The 10,649-nt window shown below is 47.3% G+C and overlaps 1 long non-coding RNA gene across 1 annotated transcript; it reads left to right on the top strand.

The window, feature by feature from the left end:
- Positions 1-5,305: 5,305 nt before the first annotated feature.
- LOC109383182 (uncharacterized) lies at positions 5,306-9,457 on the top strand. Its single transcript, XR_002124096.1, has 3 exons — positions 5,306-5,481; positions 7,108-7,255; positions 8,667-9,457. It is a non-coding gene; the product is annotated as an uncharacterized LOC109383182 (long non-coding RNA).
- The last annotated feature ends 1,192 nt before the right edge of the window (positions 9,458-10,649 follow it).

The raw sequence follows: 10,649 nt of genomic DNA, 5'->3' as shown, positions 1-10,649 counted from the left end.
CGAGGGGACTCGCCCAGCTGCAGGGTACGTGTCCTCCTAAGGTAACGCGGGGATGGTGGTGAGCGGCATTCTGGGGATTTGGGCATTCACCCTCCACCTCCCTACACACCTGCCTTTCCTGCCTCCTTTCCTGCCCCCCCTTGCTGTTCCCCAGGCCCTTGACTCCGCCTCAGAATGGGCACTTGGGTCTACTTCTGCGGATGGCCAGGCACCGTGGCGTGTTGTGGTGAGCTGTGCATTCCTGTAGGGGCTGCAGCCTCTCTGGGCAGAAGGATGCCATCTGAAGAAAGGGGCAAAGCACAACCCAGACATGACCTTGTTTAAACAATAGCACCCTGGGACGTAAGGGAACCCAGGCCTGACAGGTCTTCCTGAGTTCGCTCCTTATGACCAGTTCTTCCCCAGGAAGGTAAGTGTGTGCCCGCCTGGGTGTGGTGACCCTGCCCGGGGCATGAGTGCCCTCTTCCTCAGCACACACAGGCTTTGTTGGCAGAAAAGGGCCCGAAACTGGAGCAAGCCCAGGCACCCGCTTCAGCGACCACAGCCCCGAACCCCTAACCTCCTACCACTCACTGACCCAGCTTTTTCTTTTCACAATCAGTGTTTTGGCCGCGTGAGTTCATTTGTGACTGCTTGGACCTAACTAGCTTCACATGAGAAACAAACCTGTGATGTCAACATTCAGAGATGAAGGCTTGGGCACCTGGCGTGGACAGCTTTTCCCCGTAAGGAAGCAAGGCTGCCTTGATGGGCTGTGCCCATGAGAGGGGTTAGCTCGAGCGACCCACGGAGCGTCTTCCATATGGAGAGCAAGTCCTTGATGAAAATGAGAGATGAACAGGACTGCGACCCCCACGCGTTCCGGCCGTTGTTGTGTAAATAAACATACATCCCCATCTCAACTGTTTGCCATTAAAAGGGAGGTCCTTAATTCAGGACCGATTTTTTTTTTTTTACTCTAACCCACAGACTTAGTCTCTCTGTGTTTCTTTCTTTCCTACATTTTGCAACACGAGCGCAAAGAAATTAGGAAATAGATTAAACAGCTGTACGTGTTTCAACCCACATACCCAGCACACAGGCCTCTTTTCCCTCTCTCTGGATCCTCGTCTTCCGCTGTGCTTGCTGGCAAGAGACCGCCGCGTGCAAAGGAGCAAATGGTGAAGGAAATTCACGTGACGCCCTGGCCAGCAAGTGCGTTTCAATCCAACACAGCTGTGGAACAAGGCACAGACATGTGTGTGCTACCCACAACCACCGAGCCCTTTTGAACTCATTAGAAACAGATCTAGCGCTGGGAAGCCCTGATTATCAGACGTTTGCTGACCCGTTGTGTAACAACCTTGGAAGCAGGCTCCCTGCCGCAGCTGGAAAACGCAGAGCAGCTTCGAATCAAAGACTCTTCCGAGGGCGGCAGAGCGAACAAAGGCCTCCGAGAACTCACCGGCCGCTCCGGTCCTGTTTTCATTAAACCTCTTGTGGGTTCTTTTCCGAAGACTGATTCATCCTCCAAGACTTCATTCAGGAAACCTCTCTGCACACGTCGTGCTAAAAATTGTTTGGGAAACGTAGCTCTGTGAGCTGCTCTTCTATTAGTAAAAAAAAAAATATCTCTGAGCAACCGAGAAGGCTAGTATACCAATCTTTCCATGTTCACCAAGTTTTCCCAAAGCTTCCACCTGCCGATTACACGTTTTGAGACGTGCGAGGGAAGGCTCACGCGTGGCTTTAGCTGTGGTGTGGACAGCAAATGTGATGGCGGGCCTTTCCTTCCCGCTGCTGTCTCGTCACCAGAAATGAGCCTCACCTGCACGCTTGTGAACTCTGCTATAAAAACTCCCTGCTTAGCAAGGACTCCTGCTTTTTCTGTCTTGTCTTTTAAGGCCAAACGCAAGTCTTGTTTCTCAAAAGGGTTCCCTGAGGCCCTTTTCCGCACTCATTCTGAACCCCTTGAGTGAGAACAACTGAAGTCTGCTTCACTGCCTCTGTGAACCCCCAGGACCCTTGTGCCCTGGCCCCCGGGCACCGTGAAGGGCATGCGTTCTCTATTCTCGGTCCCCTCCATGGCATGGCTGTGTCACAGCGTGTGTGTTAACCTCCACACGCAGAAGGACATCTGGGCTCTGCCCAGTGTTTGTCTGTCATGAGAGAAGCTGCTCTGAGTCTCATGTACAGATTTTCCTGTGCACGTAAATTTTATTTCTGTGGGAATCAACGCCCAAGTGCGCAGATGAGGATTAAAGTGCAGACATGGATTGCAGTGACGTTAGATGGATATTTCGTTCATAAGAAACCGCCATTGTCTCCCATGGTGGCGGCGTCATTTTTCCAAGTCCCACCAGCAACCGACACGTGGTCCGGTTTCTCCCCTCCTCACCAGCATGAGGGGTTGCCACTATTTTTTATTTTAGTCATTCTGATAGGGATGGAGTGATATCTCATTGTGGTTTAATTTGCATCTCCTTAATGGCTAATGATAATGAGCATCTTTTCATGGACCACTTTGCCATCTGTATATCTTCATGGCAAAATGCCCATTTATATCTTTTGGCATTTTCTAATTGGATTGTTTATTTTATAGTATTGAGTTTGGGGAGTTCTTTTTATATAGTTCAGATAATTGTCATTTGTCAAATATGTGCTTTGCAAATATTTTCTCTCAGTCAATATTTTCTCCCGAGTCTATAACTTATGTTTTCATTGTCTTAATATGACCTTCCATGGAGCAAAGTTTTACATTTTGATGAAGTCCAATTTATAATTTTTCCTTTTATGGATCCTGCCTTTGGTGTTGGTGCCTACGAATTTTATGCCTAGCCTTAGATACAGACGTTTATCTCTTATTTTTTTCTTCATGTTTAATAGTTTAGTATTTTACTTTTTAAAAAGCCTCTTTGGAGTTAATTTTTGCATAAGGTATAAAGTTTAGGTTAAGGTCCATTTGCTGCTTGGTTTTGCCTATAGATGACTAATTGCTCCAGCAGCACTTGCTGAAAAGACTATCTTTTCTCCATTAAATAGGTTTTGCACTTTTGTGAAAAGTCAATGTGTGTGTTTGTGTGAGTCCTTTCTGGGTTCAGTCTTCTGCTCCGCTGACCTGCATGTCTGTCCCCTACCAGTGCCACACACTCCTGAATCCTGGACAGAAAGCATTAAGCAGAGTAATTCCGCTTTCTTCTCTCTTTTTTTTTTTTTTTAGCTATTCTAGGGTCTATGACTTCCAATGCACATTTTAGAATAAGCGTCTCCATGTTTGAAAACCTTGCTGGAATTTTGAAAGGGATTTCATTAAGCATAAGAATCAATTTAGGGAGAGGAGTCTGTTACCAGGATGACTCTTCCAATCCCTGAGCACACTCTGTCTATATATTTATTTAGAAATACCTGCCCGTTTGTTTAAGTCTTCTGTGATCTCTTTCTTCAGCACTTCGCAGCTTTCCGCCCACGGACCCTGTACACGATTTGTCAGTGATCCACTTTCTTTGACGTGACTGTAATCGATAGTGTGTTTAATTTTGTTTTGTGCGCGTTCCCTGTTTCTCCCCAGAAGCTCAGCTGACTCCGTGTGTTGGTCTTCTGTTCTGCTAACTTGCTGAACTCATTCATTTCTCAGGTCAGGAGTCGGACGCATTTTTAGGGTCTCCTGCACAGACTTTCTTGCCATGTGCCAGTGGAGACGGTGGTACCCCCTCCTAGCCTGCGTGCTTTCACTGTCTTGGTCTCGCCTATTGGCCCAGTGCCGTGTGGGGTGAGAATTCTGAGAGCAGTAACCCTTCCCTCGCTTCCAGGCTGAGGGGAGAAGCACCCACTATTCAGCTCTGTGTGATAGTAGCTGTAGGCTGTACCTTTTATGCTGTGCTTTATTTTACAGAGCGCTGTTCGTTATGCAGCCTGTGAGGGTGGCACACACTTCCCATGAACTTGTTACATTTGCTACAATTAATTGACAAATATCAATACCTTCTAAGTAACTAAACTCCGTAATTTGTTCAGGTTTTCTTACTCTTCTTCTAAGGTATTTCTCTGTCCCGGGATCCCGTCCAGGACTAGGTTATAGTTGGTCACCATGCCTCCCTCAGCAACTCTTGGCTGTGACATCTTCCCAGCATTCCCGTTTGTGATGACTGTCAGGTGTGAAGAGCGCTGGTCAGGAACTCTGCCAATGTCCCTCTCCTGGGGTTTGCCTGATGCTTTTCTCATGATGAGACTGGGGTTATGGGTTTTCGGAAGGAAGAACACGGAGATCAAGTGCCACTCACATTGCATCCTGTCGAGGGGGCAGCCCGGCACCGTGGCTGAGCACTGCCAACTTCCACCTGGATCACCAGCTGAGGCGGTGCTGGTCGGCTTCTCCACCGTCACGACCCCCCCTCCCCCCACTTCCCATCCCGTCCTGTTGCAGGAGCTCACCATGACAGCCCACACCTAAGAAACGGGGGGCTATGCCCCGCCTCTTGTGGGCAGACAGGTTACCTACAGAAATTATCTGAACCCCTCTTCACGGGAGACTTGTCTTTTCTCCCCCGTCACGTATTTATTCAATTGTTTATTTACGTCAGCATGAACTGATGAATATCTGCATTACACTTGGGGTGATAACATAATATAACATTATTTATTCTGTTGCGCAGACCTTCTCAGCTTTGGCCCCTGGAGAGCCTTCAGTGGGCCTTAAGTCCTTTCACACACTTCTCTTTTTTTTTATTTTTTAAGCATGAGCTGCTCCCGGTCCACCGTATATGTTTCCTGGCTGGTCCTAGGATCAGTTATCCATCCAGCAAGCTCTGGTTGCTTCTGTTGCAGGGCGGCACGGAAACCACGCTGGGCTCCAGGTGTGCACGCTGCTGCTGGGCCGCCCTCGCCTCTGGACCCTCTCAGCTGACAGAGCAAGAAAAGTGCGTGTCGCTACACCATGTGCATAAACACGTATCTGTAATCATCTACGTTTAGCAAACCCCGAGTTCACACTGACTAACTCTGATCCTGTACCAAACACATGGGTCACTCTAGCCCCCACTTTACAGCTCCCTTATCATCTCTTTCCATCTTGCGCCCCAGGCATTTGTTTTACAGTTCCTCTTCACTGCTGAATTAAATTTAGGGACTAAATGTAATTATAGTTTGTTGTGGACATGAGGGCGACCTCACCCGTTGAGTTGGCAAACTCCCTCGCAGAGAAAGCATCTTGTGTATAATTGTGTTTCCTCAGGATGGAGCAGATGTCTTGTATGAAAAACATTCCGGAAGCAACATTGACTATTTTAGGCCATGCAGACTCTGCTGCACGACCAGAAATAATCACAGGTCCTCTTCTGTTCTCAGCTGTGTCCTCGGTATCGCGGGAAGGTAGGACTTTATGGTCCTTAAACACTGAATCACTTACACGTTGCTGCAGCTAAAAGAGAGGCTCCTGGCGGGAGTCAGAGCTGTTACCTGAGGCAGGAAATCTGGAAGCTGGCACCACGGCGAGAGGACTCAGAGGTAATCCGAGTGGCCGCAGCTTTCTTCTCTTGCCAAGCAACAAGTCTTCTCAGTCCATACGGGCGAGAGCGGCGTGTACGTGTGAGCCCCCGGTCATGCCCATGAGTGGCTCACATGAAGGTATAAAGAGGCGTCCTGTGAAACAGCGAATGCTGCCCGGGGCCAGGGCTCAGAGCCTGGGGCCCGCGTGGAGGAGGGGGTGTTGTGTGCATGTGAGAAGACCAGCTGTAAGGCAAACAAAGCCCTTCCATTTTCTTTCCTTTTCTCTCCACTTCTCTTTTTCTCCCCGCCTTCCTTTAATCTCTCTTTTTTCCCTCATTTTCCAATCATCATTAGATAATGATTTCATTGTTTCATAGCATGCACTTGGTGCTTTAAATTCCCTTGTCAAGAAAACAAGATCATAAAAACTTCATTTTTTTACATACTTGGGGAGAGGTGGCCACTCCACCCCTCTTTTCCTCATTGCTTGTATTTCAAAATCAAAAATGCAAAGAGACAGCAGTAGAAACGAGGAGAAAAGGTTAGCAGCAGAAAGCTGTAAGGCATCCCAGGACTGCGTTCCTGCGACCCCTCGTCTGACCATGACACCGTCCTTGAAGACACAGAGGGCGGATGGCAGTGTGGGCCGCCCGTCCTGCTGTGCAGCTGCTCTGACATAAAGTAGTATTTCAGCGAGGGCTTCTCAGAAGACAGCGGAGCACTCGCAGTCGCACTTGGGTTTCTGTGGCCTGCTCACTAAAGGACTGGCTGCACTTCCGGTGTGTCCAGGGACCCGGGTCTGGGCGACAGGGCCACAGGTCAGATGGCGCCCCCCACGTATGGGGCTTTGGCTCTGCAGTGACAGCACATGTGGCATGGCAGGTATGTCGGTGTCTGATCAGCCAGGCATCCCATATGCTGAACATGTGTTTCCCCGAGCAGTTGGCAGAACCCATGTGTCCGTTCCCGGCTTTTGTGTTTGCAGAGGGAGAGGAAGAGGCCAAATTCGCTAGACTTTTGATGTTATTGAGATTGTCATTTGAATAAGTTTTTTAATATATATAACATAATAACTGGATTAATACCAGTACGTTGAAAGATAAACTAATAACCAAATACATCCGTTAATTTTTTTTAAGTGTTTGTAGCACAAACATGATTGTAATTGAAAACAACCTCACAGAAACAGGGAAAAATGATTTTTATGCCCCAAGCAAAACACACACATACACACACAAACAAAAAATAAAAGACTTGAGCTGCCCCCTGAGAACATCTGGTTTACAGTTCTCTAAAAGCAAATTTGGATTAGCCTAGAAATTAAGTGTGCATCATGTACGAACCACTGATTAAAATGTATTAAAATCTATAGACCTCATGGAAAGGTATAACATTCTCTACTACATAAGGATTTTCATAAGAACATCAGGAAAGTGGAAATACTACTTCTCTGATTTTTGGTATCAAAAATTGAAATAAATCTGGTTGACAGGTTACTGATCTACCCCTCTGCCAATCTGCCTTTATGTAGAAGTGAATCATGGGATTGTGGCGTGCTGGGGTTGGCTACCTAGTGACAGGCCTGTGAGACGGTAGGACATTGCTTCTTAGGTATCTATTTTCCAGTGTGTGTCCTTTGTACAGGATCCTGGCTGTATCCAGAGCATTCGTTTTGTGCCAGTACCTGAATCCTGAAGGCAAGTCCACGCCACACACCCTAAGACACAGAGCTGGCCCCACACCTTCAGTCTTCCTCCACCAAGTAGAGCTGCCTCAGGTCCAAGAATCACAGGTCAGTCCAAGAGCTCCTAACCCCACAGCCAAAAGAATCCTAAATTCCAACCGCTGTAAACCCAACCAGGAGAGAAAGCCCGTCTGAGGAGCCCACGATGGTGCCCGCCAGCACCGTTGCACACCCACAGAGGAGGACCTGGCACACACAGAGCTCATGGTGTTAGCATTTTGAAGCAGTCTCCCTGCTGACCCCAATGAAGGACACCCAGCCATGACAGGGACTGAGGTCCCATGAGGTCAGCAGAAAAAGCACGGGAATAAGATGTGCTCCCTCAGAGAAGCCAAAGACAAGAAAGTTCCAGCTGTATCACACACATAAAAATTCAGTGCGAGACACATAACCTTGCTTTCCCACACCTCATCTCCCTTCCCACTAAGAAGAAAATACCAAAATCGATACCCTGTGCTATTGTCTCCCCACCTGTTTCCTGCAACATCACAATGCAAAATGTTAGCTACAAATCTTGTTCCTAGTATACTTTCTTATCTGTGTGTCTTAGTGGGATTTCAGAGACTGCGAGGTCCAAACCCTCAGATTATTTCGTAGGAAATATGCACTAGGGCCCCCGTGCCTGGACCTGCGTGTGGAAAGGGCTTTCTGTCTGGAACACGGCCAGGGGCGTTTTGTGACTCACGTTCTGTAGCCTGCCATCTCCCTGATGAGGGCAGGGTGCCAGAGAATGGATGGGATAAAATTTTATTTTTAATTCCAGGAAATTTGCTTGATGTTCACAAATAATCTATTCAATCACTTTAGCAAAAGGGAAATGTTAAAATGATGGGAGGTTCCATTCGCCCAGGCTTGTCTGTGGTCTTTAAATCACTCTCCAGTCCATTGCTCTTGCTGGCATTCGGAGATGATTTTAATTAAGGACCCTTGACAAGGCACCATAGCCATTTAAAATTACTGGCTCAGGAAAATCTTCATAAAGATGGTTTTAAAGAGTTCAGAAATCCCAATAGTTCTCCGTATCAAGAGGGTGCACCATAAAATTGTAAATGAGAATGTGAGGCTATAAAGTGCCGTTGTTTTTCTGGTTTGACATTTCATAGATTCCAAGTGGGCCTAGCTTAGTGGCAAAACATAAATCACAGGACAGATCCGAATATTGTAAAACTTGAACATAGGAGCTTTTTAGGCTACAAAGTTCACAGTGACCGTAAGTATTCTAATAGTATGAGTTACTGCTAACATCATAATTATAGTGTAAAATGTAATTTTTATAGCAGAGGAGCACCAAAAACTCATTGCCAGAATGGACTTAATAGCTATGAATTAATAGATCAACTGAAATTATGGTGATTATTTTAACAGTGAGACAGACACATCTTTGGTGTTAAAACAGTGATCTCCAAGCCTAAGCAACACTCTTTTATTGTGATTAAAAAGAATTCCTTTTAACTTTCAGCTAACCAAAATGACCCCAGACCTGGGCCACCATTATTCCTTCTCCTGACCAGACGTCACCTCCTCAACCTCCGTGCTCCACCTAATACTATGCCCTTGACCTTGTGGTGAGGACTTTGCGTGAACGTCTCTTCCACACCAGAATATAAGCACGTGGAAGGTGAGAGCTTGTTTTATTAAGCCTCAGCATCCTCAGTTTCCCCAAATACATTCACAGTCAACAATTGTGACTTGAGTTGGGTTGAATTCAGTGAGCTGAATGATTTGGCTTGCATCAGAGCAGGCCTGCAGACGTCGCTGGCTGCAGAAAAGGACTGACACTCCAGGACTGGCTTTCAACTCAGACCTTATCCAAGGTGGGAAACAGAAACTGAGAAATTAGAGTTTATGAAACGGACATGCAGAGATCACTGAAGCATCGTATCTGCTCAAATTCGCTTTACAAAACCTTATTAAATTCAATTTCACAGGATATAGTTCACAGATTTAGAAATTAGTTGGATATCAATCAGCTTGACTTACTCTCGTAGGATTTTCTCTGAAGATAAACTGACTAGCCCGTCAGGCTGTGCAGTAGCCTTTGGTCACCCTCAAAGGCCTTCAGGGTCGGTGTGCTCCCTCATCTGAACACTCGCGGCCACATGCCGAGCGGGCGTGACGTGCACAGCTTACACTGGGGGCCAAAGCTTTGAGGAAACACAGCTCATTCTCACTCTTCCAAAGTAACCATCTATCAGTAAACTTTTTATTGCATTTATTTTAAAATCATGATTTAAGAAGTTATCAAGTGACTTTTTCCCCCCCTCAGGAAAAGCACTCTCTCTTTGTTAAATCAGTTATAAATCTGGAAACTAACCTTCTGGAAACAGGTGTTAAGCTTTGTAAGCCTGTCTCCTCAGTGTGGCTGGTAAACAGGCCTCGTGAAGATGCTTGGAGATAGGGACACCTGTGACATAGCGGAGGAGAAGGACACCTCGCTGCCTGTGCCCAGCAGGGCTGGAGCCCATGGAAACAAGTTCCCAATTAGCCTGTGCTTGAACCTGTGGATGAGGGGGGACTGGCAGCCAGAGAGGAAGTGGGGGTGTAGGAGAGAGGTGGGGTCAGAGCCATCCCCCTCTGCAGGTCCTCTGAGCCTGGGCTGCCACGTGACCTTGTCTGTACGCAGCCCCCCTCTCGCCCCCCCATCTGTTCACATGTTGTTCTCTCTGCACCAGGACAATTAGGTCACAGCAAAGACGAGCCCCTTGCCAAGTTTCATCTTTAGATCAAAACTGTTTACGTTATGCAAGTGTAAACAGACAGGCGAAGCTAAATCCCTCTGATGTGACTCGTGAGGCTTTATTATTACCTCTATTATTAACATAAGCACGCTCCGAAACCCAAACCACAAAAGGAGTACGTAACCAAAGGGCGTATTTAGGAGAAAAGAATAAAAAGTGAGATGCATCACTTGGCCCTACCGCAAGAGTAATTTTCTTTATAAACCATGGAACGACTACAAACTCGCCATCCTGTTCTCAGCAATTCCTTCACGAGCGCCCTGTCAGTTTTCTTCTTTATTCCCTTGGTCTGCCGTCCTCTCCCATATTTCTCCTTCATGTTCCTGAAATAGCGCAACATATTCTGAGGCAGGGGGCTGAATCTGCATTTTGCATCAAAACCTGTGACTTCCGTTCTATTTTCAGAACGTGAGTCTTTGTTCCACTGTGGCCTGGGAGCCATTCGATTGCTTGAAGAGTCATCAAGTTTTAGCCTCACAAGGAAGCTGGTGCCAGCCACCCAAACCCTCAATTCCCCTCAAGCTATGGGGCTGGCCCGGAGCCACCTAGCTGGTGAGGGGACAGTGAGGACCCAGGCCCACAGCTCCCATGCCCCCAGGCTGCTGCCCCTGCACTGGGCACAAAGGCTGACCTGTGGGGCCCACTGAGGCACAGACAAAATGCACCACCCGTGGGAACACAGTGAGGGTGCGACACCCTTTCCC

This window comes from Hipposideros armiger, unplaced genomic scaffold (assembly GCF_001890085.2).
Source record: "Hipposideros armiger isolate ML-2016 unplaced genomic scaffold, ASM189008v1 scaffold_77, whole genome shotgun sequence".
Lineage (NCBI taxonomy): Eukaryota > Metazoa > Chordata > Mammalia > Chiroptera > Hipposideridae > Hipposideros > Hipposideros armiger.
This window is presented reverse-complemented; position numbering and strand designations above follow the sequence as displayed.